The sequence below is a fragment of the Parasteatoda tepidariorum genome, chromosome 2, assembly GCF_982258835.1.
Source record: "Parasteatoda tepidariorum strain Cologne lab strain chromosome 2, Ptep-v5.0, whole genome shotgun sequence".
In the NCBI taxonomy this organism is placed as follows: Eukaryota; Metazoa; Arthropoda; class Arachnida; order Araneae; family Theridiidae; genus Parasteatoda; species Parasteatoda tepidariorum.
Window position 1 is genome coordinate 47,549,374 of NC_141756.1, and position 20,763 is coordinate 47,570,136.

The 20,763-nt window shown below is 39.8% G+C and overlaps 15 non-coding genes across 15 annotated transcripts; all 15 read right to left on the reverse strand.

Moving 5' to 3' along the window:
* Positions 1-719: 719 nt before the first annotated feature.
* TRNAK-UUU (transfer RNA lysine (anticodon UUU)) lies at positions 720-792 on the reverse strand. Its single transcript has one exon. It is a non-coding gene; the product is annotated as a tRNA-Lys (tRNA).
* A 908-nt stretch (positions 793-1,700) lies between these two features.
* TRNAE-UUC (transfer RNA glutamic acid (anticodon UUC)) lies at positions 1,701-1,773 on the reverse strand. Its single transcript has one exon. It is a non-coding gene; the product is annotated as a tRNA-Glu (tRNA).
* Positions 1,774-1,900: 127 nt separating this feature from the next.
* TRNAT-UGU (transfer RNA threonine (anticodon UGU)) lies at positions 1,901-1,973 on the reverse strand. Its single transcript has one exon. It is a non-coding gene; the product is annotated as a tRNA-Thr (tRNA).
* Positions 1,974-2,500: 527 nt separating this feature from the next.
* Positions 2,501-2,573, reverse strand: TRNAK-UUU (transfer RNA lysine (anticodon UUU)). The gene has a single exon. It is a non-coding gene; the product is annotated as a tRNA-Lys (tRNA).
* A 1,105-nt stretch (positions 2,574-3,678) lies between these two features.
* Positions 3,679-3,751, reverse strand: TRNAK-UUU (transfer RNA lysine (anticodon UUU)). The gene has a single exon. It is a non-coding gene; the product is annotated as a tRNA-Lys (tRNA).
* A 504-nt stretch (positions 3,752-4,255) lies between these two features.
* Positions 4,256-4,328, reverse strand: TRNAK-UUU (transfer RNA lysine (anticodon UUU)). Its single transcript has one exon. It is a non-coding gene; the product is annotated as a tRNA-Lys (tRNA).
* Positions 4,329-4,651: 323 nt separating this feature from the next.
* TRNAK-UUU (transfer RNA lysine (anticodon UUU)) lies at positions 4,652-4,724 on the reverse strand. The gene has a single exon. It is a non-coding gene; the product is annotated as a tRNA-Lys (tRNA).
* Positions 4,725-5,845: 1,121 nt separating this feature from the next.
* Positions 5,846-5,918, reverse strand: TRNAK-UUU (transfer RNA lysine (anticodon UUU)). The gene has a single exon. It is a non-coding gene; the product is annotated as a tRNA-Lys (tRNA).
* Positions 5,919-7,022: 1,104 nt separating this feature from the next.
* TRNAE-UUC (transfer RNA glutamic acid (anticodon UUC)) lies at positions 7,023-7,095 on the reverse strand. Its single transcript has one exon. It is a non-coding gene; the product is annotated as a tRNA-Glu (tRNA).
* A 127-nt stretch (positions 7,096-7,222) lies between these two features.
* Positions 7,223-7,296, reverse strand: TRNAT-UGU (transfer RNA threonine (anticodon UGU)). The gene has a single exon. It is a non-coding gene; the product is annotated as a tRNA-Thr (tRNA).
* Positions 7,297-11,213: 3,917 nt separating this feature from the next.
* On the reverse strand, positions 11,214-11,286 carry TRNAN-AUU (transfer RNA asparagine (anticodon AUU)). The gene has a single exon. It is a non-coding gene; the product is annotated as a tRNA-Asn (tRNA).
* Positions 11,287-11,413: 127 nt separating this feature from the next.
* On the reverse strand, positions 11,414-11,486 carry TRNAN-AUU (transfer RNA asparagine (anticodon AUU)). Its single transcript has one exon. It is a non-coding gene; the product is annotated as a tRNA-Asn (tRNA).
* A 127-nt stretch (positions 11,487-11,613) lies between these two features.
* TRNAN-AUU (transfer RNA asparagine (anticodon AUU)) lies at positions 11,614-11,686 on the reverse strand. The gene has a single exon. It is a non-coding gene; the product is annotated as a tRNA-Asn (tRNA).
* Positions 11,687-11,813: 127 nt separating this feature from the next.
* TRNAN-AUU (transfer RNA asparagine (anticodon AUU)) lies at positions 11,814-11,886 on the reverse strand. Its single transcript has one exon. It is a non-coding gene; the product is annotated as a tRNA-Asn (tRNA).
* A 127-nt stretch (positions 11,887-12,013) lies between these two features.
* Positions 12,014-12,086, reverse strand: TRNAN-AUU (transfer RNA asparagine (anticodon AUU)). Its single transcript has one exon. It is a non-coding gene; the product is annotated as a tRNA-Asn (tRNA).
* Between the last annotated feature and the right edge of the window lie 8,677 nt (positions 12,087-20,763).

Consider the following 20,763-nt stretch of genomic DNA (forward strand, 5'->3'; position numbering starts at 1 on the left):
GTTTGTGCCGATAAGCAGATAAAATATTATAAGTATAAAATAGAAGTAAGAAAAATAATCGCCCGATCGCGGAAGACACATGAAATATTCCAAGTATAAAATACAATAAAAAAAGGGAACGCCCGAACAGGGACTCGAACCTTTGATCGTTAGGTTATAAGCCTAACGCTCTACCGACTGAGCTATCCTGGCTCATTCCGTTCGTGCCGATAAACAGATAAAATATTATAAGTATAAAATAGAAGTAAGAAAAATAATCGCCCGATCGCGGAAGACAGATAAAATATTCCAAGTATAAAATAGAAGCAAAAAAAGGGATCGCCCGAACAGGGACTCGAACCCTGGACTGTTAGGTTAAAGGCCTAACGCTCTACCGAATCAGCTATCCGAGCTCATTCCGTTTGTGCCGATAAACAGATAAAATATTATAAATATAAAATAGAAGTAAGAAAAATAATCGCCCGATCGCGGAAGACAGATAAAATATTCCAAGTATAAAATACAAGTAAAAAAGGGGATCGCCCGAACAGGGACTCGAACCTTGGACCCTTAGGTTAAAAGCCTAACGCTCTACCGACTGAGCTATCCGGGCTCATTCCGTTTGTGCCGATAAACAGATAAAATATTATAAGTATAAAATAGAAGTAAGAAAAATAATCGCCCGATCGCGGAAGACAGATGAAATATTCCAAGTATAAAATACAATTAAAAAAAGGGATCGCCCGAACAGGGACTCGAACCCTGGACCGTTAGGTTAAAAGCCTAACGCTCTACCGACTGAGCTATCCGGGCTCATTCCGTTTGTGCCGATAAGCAGATAAAATATTATAAGTATAAAATTGAAGTAAGAAAAATAATCGCCCGATCGCGGAAGACATGAAATATTCCAAGTATAAAATACAAGTAAAAGAAGGGACCGCCCGAACAGGAACTCGAACCCTGGACCGTTAGGTTAAAAGCCTAACGCTCTACCGACTGAGCTATCCGGGCTCATTTCGCTTGTGCCGATAAACAGATAAAATATTATAAGTATAAAATAGAAGAAAGAGAAAGAATCGCCCGATCGCGGAAGACAGAATTTTCCAAGTATAAAATAGAAGTAAAAAAAGGGATCGCCCGAACAGGGACGGTTAGGTTAAAAGCCTAACGCTCTACCGACTGAGCTATCCGGGCTCAATCCGTTATTGCCGAAAAACAGATAAAATATTATAAGTATAAAATAGAAGAAAGAGAAAAAATCGCCCGATCGCGGAAGACAGATAAATTATTCCAAGTATAAAATACAAGTTAAAAAAGGAATCGTCCGAGCAGGGACTCGATCCCTGGACCGTTAGGTTAAAAGCCTAACGCTCTTCCGACTGAGCTATCCGGGCTCATTCCGAATGTGACGATAAGCAGATAAAATATTATAAGTATAAAATAGAAGAAAGAGAAAGAATCGCCCGATCGCGGAAGACAGATAAAATTTTCCAAGTATAACATAGAAGTAAAAAAAGGGAACGCCCGAGCAGGGACTCGAACCCTGGACCGTTAGGTAAAAAGCCTAACGCTCTACCGACTGAGCTATGCGGGCTCATTCCGTTTGTGCCGATAAGCAGATAAAATATTATAAGTATAAAATAGAAGAAAGAGAAAGAATCGCCCGATCGCGGAAGACAGATAAAATATTCCAAGTATAAAATACAAGTAAAAAAAGGGATCGTCCGAACAGGGACTTGAACCCTGGACCGTTAGGTTGAAAGCCTAACGCTCTACGGAATGAGCTATCCGGGCTCAATCCGTTAGTGCCGATAAACAGATAAAATATTATAAGAATAAAATAGAAGAAAGAGAAAGAATCGCCCGTTCGCGGAAGACAGATAGAATTTTCCAAGTATAAAATAGAAGTTAAAAAAGGGATTGCCCGAACAGGGACTCGATCCCTGGACCGTTAGGATACAAGCCTAACGCTCTACCGACTGAGCTATCCGGGCTCATTCCGTTTGTGCCGATAAACAGATAAAATATTATAAGTATAAAATAGAAGTAAGAAAAATAATCGCCCGATCGCGGAAGACAGATGAAATATACCAAGTATAAAATACAATTAAAAAAAGGTATCGCCCGAACAGAGACTCGAACCCTGGACCGTTAGGTTAAAAGCCTAACGCTCTACCGACTGAGCTATCCGGGCTCATTCCGTTTGTGCCGATAAACAGATAAAATATTATAAGTATAAAATAGAAGAAAGAGAAAGAATCACCCGATCGCGGAAGGCAGACACAATATTCCAAGTATAAAATAGAAGTAAAAAAAGGGATCGCCCGAACAGGGACTCGAACCCTGGACCGTTAGGTTAAAAGCCTAACGCTCTACCGACTGAACTATCCGGGCTCATTCCGTTTGTGCCGATAAACAGATAAAATATTATAAGTATAAAATAGAAGTAAGAAAAATAATCGCCCGATCGCGGAAGACAGATGAAATATTCCAAGTATAAAATACAATTAAAAAAAGGGATCGCCCGAACAGGGACTCGAACCCTGGACCGTTAGGTTAAAAGCCTAACGCTCTACCGACTGAGCTATCCGGGCTCATTCCGTTTGTGCCGATAAGCAGATAAAATATTATAAGTATAAAATGGAAGTAAGAAAAATAATCGCCCGATCGCGGAAGACATGAAATATTCCAAGTATAAAATACAAGTAAAAGAAGGGACCGCCCGAACAGGAACTCGAACGCTGGACCGTTAGGTTAAAAGCCTAACGCTCTACCGACTGAGCTATCCGGGCTCATTTCGTTTGTGCCGATAAACAGATAAAATATTATAAGTATAAAATAGAAGAAAGAGAAAGAATCGCCCGATCGCGGAAGACAGAATTTTCCAAGTATAAAATAGAAGTAAAAAAAGGGATCGCCCGAACAGGGACCGTTAGGTTAAAAGCCTAACGCTCTACCGACTGAGCTATCCGGGCTCAATCCGTTAGTGCCGACAAACAGATGAAATATTATAAGTATAAAATAGAAGAAAGAGAAAGAATCGCTCGATTGCGGAAGACAGAATATTCCAAGTATAAAATACAAGTAAAAAAAAGGGATCGCCCGAGCAGGGACTCGAACCGTGGACCGTTAGGTTATAAGCCTAACGCTCTACCGACTGAGCTATCCTGGCTCATTCCGTTCGTGCCGATAAACAGATAAAATATTATAAGTATAAAATAGAAGTAAGAAAAATAATCGCCCGATCGCGGAAGACAGATAAAATATTCCAAGTATAAAATAGAAGCAAAAAAAGGGATCGCCCGAACAGGGACTCGAACCCTGGACCGTTAGGTTAAAGGCCTAACGCTCTACCGAATGAGCTATCCGAGCTCATTCCGTTTGTGCCGATAAACAGATAAAATATTATAAATATGAAATAGAAGTAAGAAAAATAATCGCCCGATCGCGGAAGACAGATAAAATATTCCAAGTATAAAATACAAGTAAAAAAGGGGATCGCCCGAACAGGGACTCGAACCTTGGACCGTTAGGTTAAAAGCCTAACGCTCTACCGACTGAGCTATCCGGGCTCATTCCGTTTGTGCCGATAAACAGATAAAATATTATAAGTATAAAATAGAAGTAAGAAAAATAATCGCCCGATCGCGGAAGACAGATGAAATATTCCAAGTATAAAATACAATTAAAAAAAGGGATCGCCCGAACAGGGACTCGAACCCTGGACCGTTAGGTTAAAAGCCTAACGCTCTACCGACTGAGCTATCCGGGCTCATTCCGTTTGTGCCGATAAGCAGATAAAATATTATAAGTATAAAATGGAAGTAAGAAAAATAATCGCCCGATCGCGGAAGACATGAAATATTCCAAGTATAAAATACAAGTAAAAGAAGGGACCGCCCGAACAGGAACTCGAACCCTGGACCGTTAGGTTAAAAGCCTAACGCTCTACCGACTGAGCTATCCGGGCTCATTTCGTTTGTGCCGATAAACAGATAAAATATTATAAGTATAAAATAGAAGAAAGAGAAAGAATCGCCCGATCGCGGAAGACAGAATTTTCCAAGTATAAAATAGGAGTAAAAAAAGGGATCGCCCGAACAGGAACCGTTAGGTTAAAAGCCTAACGCTCTACCGACTGAGCTATCCGGGCTCAATCCGTTAGTGCCGATAAACAGATAAAATATTATAAGTATAAAATAGAAGAAAAAGAATCGCCCGATCGCGGAAGACAGATAGAATTTTCCAAGTATAAAATAGAAGTAAAAAAAGGGATCGCCCGAACAGGGACTCGAACCCTGGACCGTTAGGTTAAAAGCCTAACGCTCTACCGACTGAGCTATCCGGGCTCATTCCGTTTGTGCCGATAAACAGATAAAATATTATAAGTATAAAATAGAAGAAAAAGAATCGCCCGATCGCGGAAGACAGATAAAATATTCCAAGTATAAAATACAAGTTAAAAAAGGAATCGTCCGAGCAGGGACTCGATCCCTGGACCGTTAGGTTAAAAGCCTAACGCTCTTCCGACGGAGCTATCCGGGCTCATTCCGAATGTGACGATAAACAGATAAAATATTATAAGTATAAAATAGAAGTAAGAAAAATAATCGCCCGATCGCGGAAGACAGATGAAATATTCCAAGTATAAAATACAATTAAAAAAAGGGATCGCCCGAACAGGGACTCGAACCCTGGACCGTTAGGTTAAAAGCCTAACGCTCTACCGACTGAGCTATCCGGGCTCATTCCGTTTGTGCCGATAAGCAGATAAAATATTATAAGTATAAAATGGAAGTAAGAAAAATAATCGCCCGATCGCGGAAGACATGAAATATTCCAAGTATAAAATACAAGTAAAAGAAGGGACCGCCCGAACAGGAACTCGAACCCTGGACCGTTAGGTTAAAAGCCTAACGCTCTACCGACTGAGCTATCCGGCCTCATTTCGTTTGTGCCGATAAACAGATAAAATATTATAAGTATAAAATAGAAGAAAGAGAAAGAATCGCCCGATCGCGGAAGACAGAATATTCCAAGTATAAAATACAAGTAAAAAAAAGGGATCGCCCGAGCAGGGACTCGAACCCTGGACCGTTAGGTTAAAAGCCTAACGCTCTACTGACTGAGCTATCCGGGCTCATTCCGTTTGTGCCGATAAGCAGATAAAATATTATAAGTATAAAATAGAAGTAAGAAAAATAATCGCCCGATCGCGGAAGACACATGAAATATTCCAAGTATAAAATACAATAAAAAAAGGGAACGCCCGAACAGGGACTCGAACCTTTGATCGTTAGGTTATAAGCCTAACGCTCTACCGACTGAGCTATCCTGGCTCATTCCGTTCGTGCCGATAAACAGATAAAATATTATAAGTATAAAATAGAGGTAAGAAAAATAATCGCCCGATCGCGGAGGACAGATAAAATATTCCAAGTATAAAATAGAAGCAAAAAAAGGGATCGCCCGAACAGGGAATCGAACCCTGGACTGTTAGGTTAAAGGCCTAACGCTCTACCGAATGAGCTATCCGAGCTCATTCCGTTTGTGCCGATAAACAGATAAAATATTATAAATATAAAATAGAAGTAAGAAAAATAATCGCCCGATCGCGGAAGACAGATAAAATATTCCAAGTATAAAATACAAGTAAAAAAGGGGATCGCCCGAACAGGGACTCGAACCTTGGACCCTTAGGTTAAAAGCCTAACGCTCTACCGACTGAGCTATCCGGGCTCATTCCGTTTGTGCCGATAAACAGATAAAATATTATAAGTATAAAATAGAAGTAAGAAAAATAATCGCCCGATCGCGGAAGACAGATGAAATATTCCAAGTATAAAATACAATTAAAAAAAGGGATCGCCCGAACAGGGACTCGAACCCTGGACCGTTAGGTTAAAAGCCTAACGCTCTACCAACTGAGCTATCCGGGCTCATTCCGTTTGTGCCGATAAGCAGATAAAATATTATAAGTATAAAATGGAAGTAAGAAAAATAATCGCCCAATCGCGGAAGACATGAAATATTCCAAGTATAAAATACAAGTAAAAGAAGGGACCGCCCGAACAGGAACTCGAACCCTGGACCGTTAGGTTAAAAGCCTAACGCTCTACCGACTGAGCTATCCGGGCTCATTTCGCTTGTGCCGATAAACAGATAAAATATTATAAGTATAAAATAGAAGAAAGAGAAAGAATCGCCCGATCGCGGAAGACAGAATTTTCCAAGTATAAAATAGAAGTAAAAAAAGGGATCGCCCGAACAGGGACCGTTAGGTTAAAAGCCTAACGCTCTACCGACTGAGCTATCCGGGCTCAATCCGTTAGTGCCGATAAACAGATAAAATATTATAAGTATAAAATAGAAGAAAAAGAATCGCCCGATCGCGGAAGACAGATAGAATTTTCCAAGTATAAAATAGAAGTAAAAAAAGGGATCGCCCGAACAGGGACTCGAACCCTGGACCGTTAGGTTAAAAGAATAACGCTCTACCGACTGAGCTATCCGGGCTCAATCCGTTATTGCCGAAAAACAGATAAAATATTATAAGTATAAAATAGAAGAAAGAGAAAAAATCGCCCGATCGCGGAAGACAGATAAATTATTCCAAGTATAAAATACAAGTTAAAAAAGGAATCGTCCGAGCAGGGACTCGATCCCTGGACCGTTAGGTTAAAAGCCTAACGCTCTTCCGACTGAGCTATCCGGGCTCATTCCGAATGTGACGATAAGCAGATAAAATATTATAAGTATAAAATAGAAGAAAGAGAAAGAATCGCCCGATCGCGGAAGACAGATAAAATTTTCCAAGTATAACATAGAAGTAAAAAAAGGGAACGCCCGAGCAGGGACTCGAACCCTGGACCGTTAGGTAAAAAGCCTAACGCTCTACCGACTGAGCTATGCGGGCTCATTCCGTTTTAGCCGATAAGCAGATAAAATATTATAAGTATAAAATAGAAGAAAGAGAAAGAATCGCCCGATCGCGGAAGACAGATAAAATATTCCAAGTATAAAATACAAGTAAAAAAAGGGATCGTCCGAACAGGGACTTGAACCCTGGACCGTTAGGTTGAAAGCCTAACGCTCTACGGAATGAGCTATCCGGGCTCAATCCGTTAGTGCCGATAAACAGATAAAATATTATAAGAATAAAATAGAAGAAAGAGAAAGAATCGCCCGTTCGCGGAAGACAGATAGAATTTTCCAAGTATAAAATAGAAGTTAAAAAAGGGATTGCCCGAACAGGGACTCGATCCCTGGACCGTTAGGATACAAGCCTAACGCTCTTTCCGACTGAGCTATCCGGGCTCATTCCGTTTGTGCCGATAAACAGATAAAATATTATAAGTATAAAATAGAAGTAAGAAAAATAATCGCCCGATCGCGGAAGACAGATGAAATATACCAAGTATAAAATACAATTAAAAAAAGGTATCGCCCGAACAGAGACTCGAACCCTGGACCGTTAGGTTAAAAGCCTAACGCTCTACCGACTGAGCTATCCGGGCTCATTCCGTTTGTGCCGATAAGCAGATAAAATATTATAAGTATAAAATGGAAGTAAGAAAAATAATCGCCCGATCGCGGAAGACATGAAATATTCCAAGTATAAAATACAAGTAAAAGAAGGGATCGCCCGAACAGGGACTCGAACCCTGGACCGTTAGGTTAAAAGCCTAACGCTCTACCGACTGAGCTATCCGGGTTCATTTCGTTTGTGCCGATAAACAGATAAAATATTATAAGTATAAAATAGAAGAAAGAGAAAGAATCGCCCGTTCGCGGAAGACAGAATTTTCCAAGTATAAAATAGAAGTAAAAAAAGGGATCGCCCGAACAGGGACTCGAAACCTGGACCGTTAGTTTAAAAGCCTAACGCTCTACCGACTGAGCTATCCGGGCTCATTCCGAATGTGCCGATAAGCAGATAAAATATTATAAGTATAAAATAGAAGAAAGAGAAATAATCGCCCGATTGCGGAAGACAGATAGAATTTTCCAAGTATAAAATAGAAGTAAAAGAAGGGATCGCCCGAGCAGGGACTCGAACCCTGGACCGTTAGGATAAAAGCCTAACGCTCTACCGACTGAACTATCCGGGCTCCTTCCGTTTGTGCCGATAAACAGATAAAATATTATAAGTATAAAATAGAAGAAAGAGAAAGAATCGCCCGATCGCGGAAGACAGAATTTTCCAAGTATAAAATAGAAGTAAAAAAAGGGATCGCCCGAACAGGGACTCGAACCCTGGACCGTTAGTTTAAAAGCCTAACGCTCTACCGACTGAGATATCCGGGCTCAATCCGTTAGTGCCGAGAAACAGATAAAATATTATAAGTATAAAATAGAAGTAAGAAAAAGAATCGCCCGATCGCGGAAGACAGATAGAATTTTCCAAGTATAAAATAGAAGTAAAAAAAGGGATCGCCCGAACAGGGACTCGATTCCTGGACCGTTAGGTTAAAAGCCTAACGCTCTACCGACTGAGCTATCCGGGCTCAATTCGTTATTGCCGAAAAACAGATAAAATATTATAAGTATAAAATAGAAGAAAGACAAAAAATCGCCCGATCGCGGAAGACAGATAAAATATTCCAAGTATAAAATACAAGTAAAAAAAGGAATCGTCCGAGCAGGGATTCGAACCCTGGACCGTTAGGTTAAAAGCCTAACGCTCTTCCGACTGAGCTATCCGGGCTCATTCCGAATGTGCCGATAAGCAGATAAAATATTATAAGTATAAAATAGAAGAAAGAGAAAGAATCGCCCGATCGCGGAAGACAGATAGAATTTTCCAAGTATAACATAGAAGTAAAAAAAGGGATCGCCCGAACAGGGACTCGATCCCTGGACCGTTAGGTAAAAGGCCTAACGCTCTACCGACTGAGCTATGCGGGCTCATTCCGTTTGTGCCGATAAGCAGATAAAATATTATAAGTATAAAATAGAAGAAAGAGAAAGAATCGCCCGATCGCGGAAGACAGATAAAATATTCCAAGTATAAAATACAAGTTAAAAATGGGATCGCCCGAACAGGGACTCGAACCCTGGACCGTTAGGTTAAAAGCCTAACGCTCTACCGACTGAGCTATCCGAGCTCAATCCGTTAGTGCCGATAAACAGATAAAATATTATAAGTATAAAATAGAAGAAAGAGAAAGAATCACCCGATCGCGGAAGGCAGACACAATATTCCAAGTATAAAATAGAGGTAAAAAAAGGGATCGCCCGAACAGGGACTCGAACCCTGGACCGTTAGGTTAAAAGCCTAACGCTCTACCGACTGAACTATCCGGGCTCAATCCGTTAGTGCCGATAAACAGAGAAAATATTATAAGTATAAAATAGAAGAAAGAGAAAGAATCGCCCGTTCGCGGAAGACAGATAGAATTTTCCAAGTATAAAATAGAAGTAAAAAAAAGGATCACTCGAACAGGGACTCAAACCCTGGACCGTAAGGTTAAAAGCCTAACGCTCTACCGACTGAGCTATCCGGGCTCAATCCGTTAGTGCCGATAAACAGATAAAATATTATAAGTATAAAATAGAAGAAAGAGAAAGAATCGCCCGATCGCGGAAGACAGATAGAATTTTCCGAGTATAAAATACAAGTTAAAAAAGGGATCGCATGAACAGGGACTCGAAACCTGAACCGTTAGGTTAAAAGCCTAACGCTCTACCGACTGAGCTATCGGGGCTCAATCCGTTAGTGCCGATAAACAGATAAAATATTATAAGTATAAAATAGAAGAAAGAGAAATAATCGCCCGATTGCGGAAGACAGATAGAATTTTCCAAGTATAAAATAGAAGTAAAAAAAGGGATCGCCCGAACAGGGACTCGAACCCAGGACCGTTAGGTTAAAAGCCTAACGCTCTACCGACTGAGCTATCCGGGCTTAATCCGTTAGTTCCGATAAACAGATAAAATATTATATGTATAAAATAGAAGAAAGAGAAAGAATCGCCCGATCGCGGAAGACAGATAGAATATTCCAAGTATAAAATACAAGTAAAAAAAGGGATCGCCCGAACAGGGACTCGAACCCTTGACCGTTAGGTTAAAAGCCTAACGCTCTACCGACTGAGCTATCCGGGCTCAATCCGTTAGTGCCGATAAACAGATAAAATATTATAAGTATAAAATAGAAGAAAGAGAAAGAATCGCCCGATCGCGGAAGACAGATAAATTATTCCAAGTATAAAATACAAGTTAAAAATGGGATCGCCCGAACAGGGACTCGAACCCTGGACCGTTAGGTTAAAAGCCTAACGCTCTACCGACTGAGCTATCCGAGCTCAATCCGTTAGTGCCGATAAACAGATAAAATATTATAAGTATAAAATAGAAGAAAGAGAAAGAATCACCCGATCGCGGAAGGCAGACACAATATTCCAAGTATAAAATAGAAGTAAAAAAAGGGATCGCCTGAACAGGGACTCGAACCCTGGACCGTTAGGTTAAAAGCCTAACGCTCTACCGACTGAACTATCCGGGCTCAATCCGTTAGTGCCGATAAACAGAGAAAATATTATAAGTATAAAATAGAAGAAAGAGAAAGAATCGCCCGATTGCGGAAGACAGATAAAATATTCCAAGTATAAAATACAAGTAAAAAAAGAGATCGCCCGAACAGGGTCTCGAACCCTGGAACGTTAGGTTAAAAGCCTAATGCTCTACCGACTGAGCTACCCGGGCTCAAAGCGATAGTGCCGATAAACAGATAAAATATTATAAGTATAAAATAGAAGAAAGAGAAAGAATCGCCCGTTCGCGGAAGACAGATAGAATTTTCCAAGTATAAAATAGAAGTAAAAAAAAGGATCACCCGAACAGGGACTCAAACCCTGGACCGTAAGGTTAAAAGCCTAACGCTCTACCGACTGAGCTATCCGGGCTCAATCCGTTAGTGCCGATAAACAGATAAAATATTATAAGTATAAAATAGAAGAAAGAGAAAGAATCGCCCGATCGCGGAAGACAAATAGAATTTTCCGAGTATAAAATACAAGTAAAAAAAGGGATCGCCCGAACAGGGACTCGAACCCTTGACCGTTAGGTTAAAAGCCTAACGCTCTACCGACTGAGCTATCCGGGCTCAATCCGTTCGTGCAGATAAACAGATAAAATATTATAAGTATAAAATAGAAGTAAGAAAAAGAATCGCCCGTTCGCGGAAGACAAATAAAATATTCCAGGTGTAAAATACAAGTAAAAAAAGGGATCGCCCGAGCAAGGGTTCGAGCCCTGGACCGTTAGATTAATAGCCAAATGCTCTACCGACTGAGCTATCCGGGCTTAATCCGCTCGTGCAGATAAACAGATAAAATATTATAAGTATAAAATAGAAGTAAGAAAAAGAATCGCCCGTTCGCGGAAGACAAATAAAATATTCCAGGTGTAAAATACAAGTAAAAAAAGGGATCGCCCGAGCAAGGGTTCGAGCCCTGGACCGTTAGATTAATAGCCTAACGCTCTACCGACTGAGCTATCCGGGCTCAATCCGTTCGTGCAGATAAACAGATAAAATATTATAAGTATAAAATAGAAGTAAGAAAAAGAATCGCCCGTTCGCGGAAGACAAATAAAATATTCCAGGTGTAAAATACAAGTAAAAAAAGGGATCGCCCGAGCAAGGGTTCGAGCCCTGGACCGTTAGATTAATAGCCTAACGCTCTACCGACTGAGCTATCCGGGCTCAATCCGTTCGTGCAGATAAACAGATAAAATATTATAAGTATAAAATAGAAGTAAGAAAAAGAATCGCCCGTTCGCGGAAGACAAATAAAATATTCCAGGTGTAAAATACAAGTAAAAAAAGGGATCGCCCGAGCAAGGGTTCGAGCCCTGGACCGTTAGATTAATAGCCTAACGCTCTACCGACTGAGCTATCCGGGCTCAATCCGTTCGTGCAGATAAACAGATAAAATATTATAAGTATAAAATAGAAGTAAGAAAAAGAATCGCCCGTTCGCGGAAGACAAATAAAATATTCCAGGTGTAAAATACAAGTAAAAAAAGGGATCGCCCGAGCAAGGGTTCGAGCCCTGGACCGTTAGATTAATAGCCAAATGCTCTACCGACTGAGCTATCCGGGCTTAATCCGCTCGTGCAGATAAACAGATAAAATATTATAAGTATAAAATAGAAGTAAGAAAAAGAATCGCCCGTTCGCGGAAGACAAATAAAATATTCCAGGTGTAAAATACAAGTAAAAAAAGGGATCCCCGAACAGGGATTCGAACACTGGACCTTTAGGTTAAAACCCGAACGCTCTACCGACTGAGCTATCCGGGCTTGTTCCATTTGTGCAGATAAACAGATAAAATATTATAAGTATAAAATAGAAGTAAGAAAAAGAATCGCCCGTTCACGGAAGACAGATAAAATATTCCAAGTGTGAAATACAAGTAAAAAAAGGGATCGCCCGAACAGGGATTCGAACCCTGGACCGTTAGGTTAAAACCCGAACGCTCTACCGACTGAGCTATCCGGGCTTGTTCCATTTGTGCAGATAAACAGATAAAATATTATAAGTATAAAATAGAAGTGAACAAAAGAATCATCCGATTGTGGATCACAGATAAAATATTCCAAGTATAAAATACAAGTAAAAAAAAAGATCTCCCGAACAGGGACTCGAATCCTGGACCGTTAGGATAAAAGCCTAACGCTCTATCGACTGAGCTATCAGGGCTTATTCCGTTTGTGCCGATAAACAGTTAGAATATTATAAGTATAAAATAGAAGTAAAAAAAAAGAATCGCCCGATTGCGGAAGATACATAAAATATTCCATGTATAAAAAGGGATCGCCCGAACAGGGACTCCAACCCTGGACCGTTAGGTTAAAAGCCTAACGCTCTACTGACTGAGCTATCCGGGCTCATTCCGGTTGTGCAGATAAACAGATAAAATATTCTAAGTATAAAATAGAAGTGAAAAAAAGAATCGCCCGATTGCGGAAGACAGATAAAATATTCCAAGTTAAAAATGCACGTAAAAAAAGGGATCGACCGATCAGGGACTCGAACCTGGGACCGTTAGGTTAAAAGCCTAACGCTCAACCGACTGAGCTCCAGGGTTCGAGTCCCTGGTCAGGCGATCCCTTTTTATACTTGGAATATTTTATCTGTCTTCCGCGATCGGGCGATTATTTTTCATACTTCTATTTTATACTTATAATATTTTATCTGTTTATCGGCACAAACGGAATGAGACCGGATAGCTCAGTCGGTAGAGCGTTGGCTTTTAACCTAATGGTCCAGGGTTCGAGTCCCTGTTCGGGCGATCCCTCTTTTTACTTGTATTTTATACTTGGAATATTTTATCTGTCTTCCGCAATCGGGCGATTCTTTTTCTTACTTCTATTTTATACTCATAATATTTTATCTGTTTATCGGCACAAACGGAATGAGCCCGGATAGCACAGTCGGTAGAGCGTTAGGCTTTTAAGCTAACGGTCCAGGGTTCGAGTCCCTGTTCGGGCGATCGCTTTTTTTACTTGTATTTTATACTTGGAATATTTTATCTGTCTTCCGCGATTGGGCGATTATTTTTCTTACTTCTATTTTATACTTATAATATTTTATCTGTTTATCTGCACAAATGGAACAAGCCCGGATAGCTCAGTCGGTAAAGCGTTAGGCTTTTAACCTAACGGTCCAGGGTTCGAGTCCCTGTTCGGGCGATATCTTTTTTTTGTTTGTATTTTATATTTGGAATATTTTATCTGTCTTACGCGATCGGGCGATTATTTTTCTTACTTCTATTTTATACTTATAATATTTAATCTGTTTATCGGCACAAACGGAATGAGCTCGGATAGCTCAGTCGGTAGAGCGTTGGCTTTTAACCTAACGATCCAGGGTTCGAGTCCCTGTTCAGGCGATCCCTTTTTTTACTTGTATTTTGTACTTGGAATATTTTATCTGTCTTACGCGATCGGGCGATTATTTTTCTTACTTCTATTTTATACTTATAATATTTTATCTGTTTATCGGCACAAACGGAATGAGCTCGGATAGCTCAGTCGGTAGAGCGTTGGCTTTTAACCTAACGATCCAGGGTTCGAGTCCCTGTTCAGGCGATCCCTTTTTTTACTTGTATTTTGTACTTGGAATATTTTATCTGTCTTACGCGATCGGGCGATTATTTTTCTTACTTCTATTTTATACTTATAATATTTTATCTGTTTATCGGCACAAACGGAATGAGCTCGGATAGCTCAGTCGGTAGAGCGTTGGCTTTTAACCTAACGATCCAGGGTTCGAGTCCCTGTTCAGGCGATCCCTTTTTTTACTTGTATTTTGTACTTGGAATATTTTATCTGTCTTACGCGATCGGGCGATTATTTTTCTTACTTCTATTTTATACTTATAATATTTTATCTGTTTATCAGCACAAACGGAATGAGCTCGGATAGCTCAGTCGGTAGAGCGTTGGCTTTTAACCTAACGATCCAGGGTTCGAGTCCCTTTTCAGGCGATCCCTTTTTTTGCTTGTATTTTATATTTGGAATATTTTATCTGTCTTACGCGATCGGGCGATTATTTTTCTTACTTCTATTTTATACTTATAATATTTTATCTGTTTATCGGCACAAACGGAATGAGCTCGGATAGCTCAGTCGGTAGAGCGTTGGCTTTTAACCTAACGATCCAGGGTTCGAGTCCCTGTTCAGGCGATCCCTTTTTTTACTTGTATTTTGTACTTGGAATATTTTATCTGTCTTACGCGATCGGGCGATTATTTTTCTTACTTCTATTTTATACTTATAATATTTTATCTGTTTATCGGCACAAACGGAATGAGCTCGGATAGCTCAGTCGGTAGAGCGTTGGCTTTTAACCTAACGATCCAGGGTTCGAGTCCCTGTTCAGGCGATCCCTTTTTTTGCTTGTATTTTATATTTGGAATATTTTATCTGTCTTACGCGATCGGGCGATTATTTTTCTTACTTCTATTTTATACTTATAATATTTTATCTGTTTATCGGCACAAACGGAATGAGCTCGGATAGCTCAGTCGGTAGAGCGTTGGCTTTTAACCTTACGATCCAGGGTTCGAGTCCCTGTTGAGGCGATCCCTTTTTTTACTTGTATTTTGTACTTGGAATATTTTATCTGTCTTACGCGATCGGGCGATTATTTTTCTTACTTCTATTTTATACTTATAATATTTTATCTGTTTATCGGCACAAACGGAATGAGCTCGGATAGCTCAGTCGGTAGAGCGTTGGCTTTTAACCTAACGATCCAGGGTTCGAGTCCTTGTTCAGGCGATCCCTTTTTTTGCTTGTATTTTATATTTGGAATATTTTATCTGTCTTACGCGATCGGGCGATTATTTTTCTTACTTCTATTTTATACTTATAATATTTTATCTGTTTATCGGCACAAACGGAATGAGCTCGGATAGCTCAGTCGGTAGAGCGTTGGCTTTTAACCTAACGATCCAGGGTTCGAGTCCCTGTTCAGGCGATCCCTTTTTTTACTTGTATTTTGTACTTGGAATATTTTATCTGTCTTACGCGATCGGGCGATTATTTTTCTTACTTCTATTTTATACTAATAATATTTTATCTGTTTATCGGCACAAACGGAATGAGCTCGGATAGCTCAGTCGGTAGAGCGTTGGCTTTTAACCTAACGATCCAGGGTTCGAGTCCCTGTTCAGGCGATCCCTTTTTTTACTTGTATTTTGTACTTGGAATATTTTATCTGTCTTACGCGATCGGGCGATTATTTTTCTTACTTCTATTTTATACTTATAATATTTTATCTGTTTATCGGCACAAACGGAATGAGCTCGGATAGCTCAGTCGGTAGAGCGTTGGCTTTTAACCTAACGATCCAGGGTTCGAGTCCCTGTTCAGGCGATCCCTTTTTTTACTTGTATTTTGTACTTGGAATATTTTATCTGTCTTACGCGATCGGGCGATTATTTTTCTTACTTCTATTTTATACTTATAATATTTTATCTGTTTATCGGCACAAACGGAATGAGCTCGGATAGCTCAGTCGGTAGAGCGTTGGCTTTTAACCTAACGATCCAGGGTTTGAGTCCCTGTTCAGGCGATCCCTTTTTTTGCTTGTATTTTATATTTGGAATATTTTATCTGTCTTACGCGATCGGGCGATTATTTTTCTTACTTCTATTTTATACTTATAATATTTTATCTGTTTAGCGGCACAAACGGAATGAGCTCGGATAGCTCAGTCGGTAGAGCGTTGGCTTTTAACCTAACGATCCAGGGTTCGAGTCCCTGTTCAGGCGATCACTTTTTTTACTTGTATTTTGTACTTGGAATATTTTATCTGTCTTACGCGATCGGGCGATTATTTTTCTTACTTCTATTTTATACTTATAAGATTTTATCTGTTTATCGGCACAAACGGAATGAGCTCGGATAGCTCAGTCGGTAGAGCGTTGGCTTTTAACCTAACGATCCAGGGTTCGAGTCCCTGTTCAGGCGATCCCTTTTTTTGCTTGTATTTTATACTTGGAATATTTTATCTGTCTTACGCGATCGGGCGATTATTTTTCTTACTTCTATTTTATACTTATAATATTTTATCTGTTTATCGGCACAAACGGAATGAGCTCGGATAGCTCAGTCGGTAGAGCGTTGGCTTTTAACCTAACGATCCAGGGTTCGAGTCCCTGTTCAGGCGATCCCTTTTTTTGCTTGTATTTTATATTTGGAATATTTTATCTGTCTTACGCGATCGGGCGATTATTTTTCTTACTTCTATTTTATACTTATAATATTTTATCTGTTTATCGGCACAAACGGAATGAGCTCGGATAGCTCAGTCGGTAGAGCGTTGGCTTTTAACCTAACGATCCAGGGTTCGAGTCCCTGTTCAGGCGATCCCTTTTTTTACTTGTATTTTGTACTTGGAATATTTTATCTGTCTTACGCGATCGGGCGATTATTTTTCTTACTTCTATTTTATACTTATAATATTTTATCTGTTTATCGGCACAAACGGAATGAGCTCGGATAGCTAAGTCGGTAGAGCGTTGGCTTTTAAACTAACGATCCAGGGTTCGAGTCCCTGTTCAGGCGATCCCTTTTTTTGCTTGTATTTTATATTTGGAATATTTTATCTGTCTTACGCGATCGGGCGATTATTTTTCTTACTTCTATTTTATACTTATAATATTTTATCTGTTTATCGGCACAAACGGAATTAGCTCGGATAGCTCAGTCGGTAGAGCGTTGGCTTTTAACCTAACGATCCAGGGTTCGAGTCCCTGTTCAGGCGATCCCATTTTTTACTTGTATTTTGTAATTGGAATATTTTATCTGTCTTACGCGATCGGGCGATTATTTTTCTTACTTCTATTTTATACTTATAATATTTTATCTGTTTATCGGCACAAACGGAAAGAGCTCGGATAGCTCAGTCGGTAGAGCGTTGGCTTTTAACCTAACGATCCAGGGTTCGAGTCCCTGTTCAGGCGATCCCTTTTTTTGCTTGTATTTTATATTTGGAATATTTTATCTGTCTTACGCGATCGGGCGATTAATTTTCTAACTTCTATTATATACTTATAATATTTTATCTGTTTATCGGCACAAACGGAATGAGCCCGGATAGCTCAGTCGGTAGAGCGTTTGGCTTTTTAACCTAACGGTCCAGGGTTCGAGTACCTGCTCGGGCGATCCCTTTTTTAACTTGTATTTTACACTTGGAATATTTTATCAGTCTTCCGCGATCGGGCGATTATTTTTCTTACTTCCATTTTATACTTATAATATTTTATCTGTTTATCGGCACAAACGAAATGAGCCCTGATAGTTCAGTCGGTAGAGCGTTAGGCTTTTAACCTAACGGTCCAGGGTTCGAGTCCCTATTCGTTCGATCCCTTTTTTTACTTGTATTTTTTACTTGGAATATTTTATCTGTCTTCCGCGATCGGGCCATTATTTTTCTTACTTCTATTTTATACTTATAATATTTTATCTGTTTATCGGCACAAAAGGAATGAGCCTGGATAGCTCAGTCGGTAGAGCGTTAGGCTTTTAACCTAACTGTCCAGGTTTCGAGCGGGTGATCCCTTTTTTTACTTGTATTTTATACTTGGAATATTTTATCTGTCTTCTGCGATCGGGCGATTAATTTTCTTACTTCTATTTTATACTTATAATATTTTATCTGTTTATCGGCGCAAACGGAATGAGCCCGGATAGCTCAGTCGGTAGAGCGTTTGGCTTTTTAACCTAACGGTCCAGGGTTCGAGTCCCTGTTCGGGCGATCCCTTTTTTTACTTGTATTTTATACTTGGAATATTTTATCCGTCTTCCGCGATCTGGCAATTATTTTTCTTACTTTTATTTTATACTTATAATATTTTATCTGTTTATCGGCACAAACGGAATGAGCCCGGATAGCTCAGTCGGTAGAGCGTTAGGATTTTAACCTAACGGTCCAGGGTTCGAGGCCCTGTTCGGGCGATCCCTTTTTTAACTTGTATTTTGTACTTGGAATATTTTATCTGTCCTCCGCGATCGGGCGATTAATTTTCTTACTTCTATTTTATACTTATAATATTATATCTGTTTATCGGAACGAACGGAATGAGCCCGGATAGCTCTGTCGGTAGAGCGTTAGGATTTTAACCTAACGGTCCAGGGTTCGAGGCCCTGTTCGGGCGATCCATTTTTTTACTTGTATTTTGTACTTGGAATATTTTATCTGTCTTCCGCGATCGGGCGATTATTTTTCTTACTTCTATTTTATACTTATAATATTTTATCTGTTTATCGGCAAAAACGGAATGACCCCGGATAGCTCAGTCGGTTGAGCGTTAGGATTTTAACCTAACGGTACAGGGTTCGAAGCCCTGTTCGGGCGATCCCTTTTTTTACTTGTATTTTGTATTTGGAATATTTTATTTGTCTTCCGCGATCGGGCGTTTATTTTTCTTACTTCTATTTTATACTTATATTATTTTATCTGTTAATCGGCACAAACGGAATGAGCCCGGATAGCTCAGTCGGTAGAGCGTTAGGCTTTTAACCTAACGGTTCAGGGTTCAAGTCCCTGTTCGGGCGATTTCTTTTTATACTTGGAATATTTTATCTGTCTTCCGCGATCGGGCGATTATTTTTCTTTCTTCTATTTTATACTTATAATATTTTATCTGTTTATCGGCACAAACGGAATGAGCCCGGATAGCTCAGTCGGTAGAGCGTTAGATTTTTAACCTAACGGTCCAGGGTTCGAGTCCCTGTTCGGGCGAATCCCTTTTTTACTTGTATTTTATACTTGGAATATTTTATCTGTCTTTCGCGATCGGGTGATTATTTTTTATTCTTCTATTTTATACTTATAATATTTTATCTGTTTATCGGCACAAACGGAATGAGCCCGGTTAGCTCAGTCGCTAGAGCGTTAGGCTTTTAACCTAACTGTCCCGGGTTCGAGTCCCTGTTCGGGCGATTCCTTTTTTCACTTGTATTTTATACTTGGAATATTTTATCTGTCTTCCGCTATCGGGCGATTATTTTTCTTTCTTCTATTTTATACTTATAATATTTTATCTGTTTATCGGCACAAACGGAATGAGCCCAGACAGCTCAGTCGGTAGAGCGTTAGGCTTTTAACCTGACGGGCCAGGGTTCGAGTCCCTGTTTGGGCGATCACTTTTTTCACTTGTATTTTATACTTGGAATATTTTATCTGTCTTCCGCAATCGGGCGATTCTTTCTCTTTCTTCTATCTTATACTTATAATATTTTATCTGTTTATCGGCACAAACGGATTGAGCCCGGATAGTTCAGTCGGTAGAGCGATAGGCTTATAACTTAACGGTCCAGGGTTCGAGTCCCTGTTCAGGCGATCTCTTTTTTTACTTGTATTTTATACTTGGAATATTTTTTCTGCCTTCCGCGATCGGGAGATTCTTTCTCTTTCTTCGATTTTATACTTATAATATTTTATCTGTTTATCGGCACTAACGGATTGAGCCCGGTTAGCTCAGTCGGTAGAGCGTTAGGCTTTTAACCTAACGGTCCAGGGTTCGAGTCCCTGTTCGGGCGATCCCTTTTTTTACTTGTATTTTATACTTGGAATAATTTATCTGTCTTCCGCGATCGGGCGATTCTTTCTTTTTTCTTCTATTTTATACTTATAATATTTTATCTATTTATCGGCACTAACGGATTGAGCCCGGATAGCTCTTTCGGTAGAGCATTAGAATTTTAGCCTAACGGTCCAGGGATCGAGTCTCTGTTCGAGCGATCCCTTTTTTAACTTGTATTTTATACTTGGAAAATTCTATCTGTCTTCCGCGATCGGGCGATTCATTCTCTTCCTTCTATTTTATACTTATAATATTTTATCTGTTTATCGGCACTAACGGATTGAGCCCGGATAGCTCAGTCGGTAGAGCGTTAGGCTTTTAACCTAACGGTCCAGGGTTCGAGTCCCTGTTCGGGCGATCTCTTTTTTTACTTGTATTTTATACTTGGAATATTTTATGTGTCTTCCGCAATCGGGCGATTCTTTCTCTTTCTTGTATTTTATACTTATAATATTTTATCTGTTTATCGGCACTAAAGGATTGAGCCCGGATAGTTCAGTCGGTAGAGCGTTAGGCTTTTAACCTAACGGTCCAGTGTTCGAGTCCCTGTTCGGGCGATCCATTTTTTTACTTCTGTTTTATACTTGGAAAATTCTATCTGTCTTCCGCGATCGGGCGATTCTTTCTCTTCCTTCTATTTTATACTTATAATATTTTATCTGTTTATCGGCACTAACGG